Raw genomic sequence first — 5,260 nt, forward strand, 5'->3', positions numbered from 1 at the left:
TGTGTGGGAAGATAAGTGCTGGGCATGTCCTTTCACTCTGCAGAAAGTGCGTATTTTATGTTGTAATACCACTTGATAGGATTATAAAGTAGAGTAGAGGTCCAACTTTACGCAGTAGAGCTGGGGAGGCGGGGGGACTAACCTGACTCCAATAATCACATAGGCTTACATTATATATTTTGCTATTCCGTTTATCCTGTGTGGAGTCGCTCCATACAATTCACATTTTCCACGAAATTAATTCTTAAAATGTTTTTGTGTGTGCTTGTGAAGCCTCCCTGTTACTTTATTGATCTTGAGGGTTAACTGTAACTATTTTTCTTCCCACAATTAATAGCTCCTTGTGTCCTCCTGTTTGCTCCTTGCCTCCCTTTATACAGACCAAAAAATAATTTAAATGAAAGCCTGGCAAGTACCGACAGTAATTAAGACGCAATGCAATCAGCTCACTGAATCCCCAGGGGAGTGCATGGAGGTTGTGGTTACATGAAGCATTTATCATCTTGAGTTCAACATTCTTGAGGTCAGAATGAAATTCATGTGAGTTCATAGTTTTCCAGAAGTGTTGAAGAAGACACTTGTGTCTGAGCTCTGAAGAGTGAAAGGGTGTGAGAAAGACAAATAGGCATAGTAGGGAGGGGTACACACCTACAGTGCCTGTGTTTTAATAAAAAAAAAAAAGATGTTGGTGCAGATTTGTAGGTGCAATTACTTCTTGGAATGTGATTGTATCTTATTTTGCTGATAGGTGATAAAAGTAAATATAGATAGATCTGACGAGGACAAAATATCCCGTAAAGTGTGTGCAATTATCTTTTCAGCAGAAAGTAACAATAGTTCACCTTGCTGATCGAGTGTGCCCTCTGGTGTTTTAACCTATAGCCAACGGACACATACTTACTCCCCGACCTTCCCCTCAGACATGCGATAACAGGGAGAAGGAGATAGTTGGGGGAGGGAGGCATGGACGCCGGTGACTTTAAGGAGCCAACGCCCTAAACTGGAATTTTCATACCATTTTCAGTCGCTTAGTTTCCCACGTCAAACTTTTTGATTGCGCTTGACAAACTTGGCATAGCTTGCCTATGCAAAATATTTTCAGCAGTAGTGCAAATGTTTCACCGAGATATGGTTTCATTTATAAACGCAAAGCAACACAAAATGAATATGTGATAATAAATGTTTCTCGAAAGTCCAGAGTCCCACTCTGGAAAGACACACCCTATATCGAAGCTCAGGTGGGTTGGTTGTGTGTGTGTGTGTGTGTGTGTGTGTGTGTGTGTAATACATGATACCCAAACAAAAGACACTGCAAGACTGAACTTGTAGAGTTTGTCTAAAACCAGTCTAGTAACAGCTTTTGTTTTAAAAGCAATAAAGTGAAAACTGGGATGGTGGACTTTCTGTACTCTGTCATTAGATATTCTGACATTTTACCCTGCAGGATAATTCCTCTGGAATCTTTTTGTTGCATCAGATAAGTCAAGGTGTTGCAACTGTTGCAGACATGGTTCATTAAGTCAGATTTGGTAATACTCATCTGTCATCGTGCAATGGAGAAGCCACCCTTTATTCTTTCTGTCTGCATGATTCATTCAGATATACATGGAAGAGACGCTGGTGAAAGTAAGCAGGCTGTTGACTTTCTCTTTAGTTCACCTGATAGTAAATATATAACCTAATGTTTGTTTCCAGGTCTCAAATCCATCATGGGCTTTGCTAGAACACAGATGTGAAGGTCACTAAATCAAATGCAAGGCTGCAAAAGCTGAATAAAAATATACACTTTAAACGAGCATTAAAGGAGTTCACTCAACCATCCAAATACGTTCCAACATTATGTCTAATTAGTCACACTTACCCTGATACCAGCTAATACTGTAACCTCACACATTTGATATCATTTCCAGACACTGATACTGACATCATGCGCTGAGTAAACAGGAAAAATGAACCCTGACAGCTGGTATATTTAACTGCAGGCAAGCGACACTGTGTCACCCATTAACTTGTTGTCCACACAGATGGTTCTTCAGACTTTCCAGTGTGCAGAACAATACTGTAAAAGAGACATTTCCTCAAGATAACTTACAAGAAAAACAAAAAACAAAATGCTGTAGTGCATGAGTCAAGGATCTGGGATTGTCACGCTTGTTAACCCAGCAATAGAAAAACAGAAACTCTGCTCACTTTTTGATGGTTTTGTTTGGAATAAAAATAAATAAATAAACATAATTAGCCTTGAAAAGGCCAATCCTTTAGCAGGTCATTAAACTCCCCCAAATTCCTGACACTATAACAGAGGACATGGCCTTAGCCAGAAACAGCATAATGACCATGCCTCGGTCGTCAGTTCCCAAAATAGGCTATTTCATAATGAGCCTCCTTTTTTTGTCATTTCATTTCTTCAATAATATTTGAAAGAATTTTAAAAACAAGATGCTTTAATGTCATGATGTGTGTTTATCATTTTGCAGTGATAGTGTCCACAATCATTCTCATTGTCTATGATTTTATTACTTTACTTACTTTGACGATGACCCCTAAAGAATAAATCAAACATTTACTCTGTGTTAGACTTTGAATCCAAACTGCACTAAAACACTATCAGGATGGCTCTTTTTGTCTCTGTGAAAGGTTATCCTATGGTTTTGATCAGGACATTATTGGATTGCAGTATTTGAGCACATTAAATGTGGCCTACGTGAGATTACTTAGTTCTGGAATACTGAGTGCTGTGAAACTGCAGGGATAACGTTTTGCAGCTCATGTGTCACTAGCTGGTTTGTGATACAGACACCGACAGACAGAACAGCATCACACCTGTTCATGCAGACATGAGCTGACTCATATCATCATAAGGGGCGGATCCTGGACACACCTGTATGAGTTGCTAGGGAGTAATAAGCAAGCTTGAATGATAACAAACAGCACCGCCGCAGTGATGTGATGGTACAAGGGTTGACTGGTTTCTGTTGACTCACAAGCATGCTGGATTACAATCAAAAGCATTGTGTGAATGGAACATTTGGATAGGATACAGAAAATAAACCCTGTGATTAATGATTTATTTTTTTGTTACCTGGTAGACATAGTAGAGTACATAAACAGACAAAAGAGGAAAGGTCCAGATAAAGGAGATTTCTAATTCACTCATTAGATGTTGCACAATACAATGATAATTAATAACAGGCCTTTAATCATGAGAAATATGTTTTCCTGTATTTTGGGAGGATTTTAGACTGTATGTAACAGTCAGGTGACACCACAAACATTATGAACATGTTCATATTTCACCAGCACTGACTTTTCTGTAAAAAAAATAAATAAATAATAATAAAAAAAATGTTGCTTTGGATGTTGCGTGGTTTAAAAATGGTCTGCATACACTACAATGAGAAAACAGCAGTGCTGTTGTTCCAGTCTGCCGCCAGGGGACATCAGTGTGCAACAAAAGACTACAAGACACCGCAGCCCATTTGCACCCTTAATCGTCCTTCCATTGCCCTCCAAAAAATGGTCACGCTTCCAACCCACGGTATAATGTATAATGTACAATATGGGTCATATATAAAAGATGTTTGCATGACATCAAGGTTTACTTAAATGTATTTATTATAATTGCTTTATTAATAATCGTTAGGAACTGTACACACCTGAAATAATAATAAAAACAAACTAACTAAGTAGTAAATGCCTTATTTGAGAAACGAAGAAAAAATACTATTAAAAAGTTTAAAAAAAGATTTTAAAAAAAAGAGAGACAAAAATAAATAAATAAAAATACACATGCACTAGCACATAACGGCCAGGAGGGTGAGGCATTGCCAAATGCACATGTGGTGTAGATAAGGAGTCTGCCATCACATGGTCAGATAAATATAGGTTATGAAGATGTGAATCGAACCTCCCCGACAATTAACCGAGAAAAAAAAAAGTTATTTATTCAACATGTCTGTGAGGTTGAATTTGTATATTTAGGAGGGGGAGGGGGAGGGGAGACTAAGTGACCAAGTAAATGTAGTCTTTAATTTTGTGACTGTGGGCCCTGATAATAATTATCATAGTGAGTTATGAACATGTCTTCAAGGTTAAAAAAAAGGGGATTTACTCAAAATTTCACTGAGTAAAATGGTTGCTATTATGTAATGTATATAATATATAATGTGGTGATGCTTACTAGTGATTACTGCAAAAACGTTTCTAAGCTGTAGTCCATGTTTTGATTAAACGTTTTAAAAGCAAAGTAATCATCCATCTGGGGTTCTGGGGTGATGTTAGGTTGATATAAGGCGCTAAAAAAAATCTGGAACACAAACCTGAGCTGCTGGAGGTGGCCAAATCATTTATACAATTTAATAACCTCAAATCTGGTGGTGAAAAAAAAATCTGATTATTTTCACTACTTTAAGAAGAAAAAAAATAAAAATCTTTTATCAGTACCATATGAGCATTTGTTTAAGTACACTTGAACATACTAATTTATATCTTAGTTATAAACATACCACACAGGGAATCAGGGGCTGCCAGTGTTTAGAAGAAAACCTGTGTGAGTGTTTAATTACAATAAGACAGCAGTTTGTGGTCATCGTCCCAAGCTTCTAAATAAACTTTATTATGTGCTACAGTTCAGTCTTAGACAAGGTAAATTATTGATTTCCCCGTCTCTCTTGGAGTCAGGCTACGGTTAACTAGGAGAAAACGAACTCCGTTTACTTTCAGTTTGAAAGCAAATGAAAAACCTGCTCCCACTCACTTAATTGTCCCGAGTCATCAGTTAAAAATCAGCCCACTAATTGGTCATATTTGTGTAGACCTGAAGCACTACGATTTCTTATTGCGCGTAATACTGTTTGCTCAAATTGCTGGCACGCACAGTTGTTTTGTTTGCTGGAAATATAGGCGGGGACAACACTACAGTCCCTCCCCCTTCCCATTACAGAACATAATCTTACCTGTTGTTGATGTTTTAAATCTGAGAATATGTGGTTTTTATCTATGGTTTACGCTTAGACTACTTTATTATACCCAATCCTTAAATTATAGAAATATATAAATAGGCTACAAAGAACACCGAGACAGAAATGTGACCATTTATCAAAAATATATAGCATCACTCAGACAAACTTTGTACTAATTCCTTTTTTTTCTTTATGCAGGACCTATTTTAACCTATGTGATTACATTACTGTTCATTGTCTGACTGCAAGACAAAGTGGTAGTTACCACTGGTTACAAGTGGCCACGTTAGGTTAAAGTG

This window comes from Simochromis diagramma, unplaced genomic scaffold, assembly GCF_900408965.1.
Source record: "Simochromis diagramma unplaced genomic scaffold, fSimDia1.1 OVJJ01000205.1, whole genome shotgun sequence".
Taxonomy (NCBI): domain Eukaryota; kingdom Metazoa; phylum Chordata; class Actinopteri; order Cichliformes; family Cichlidae; genus Simochromis; species Simochromis diagramma.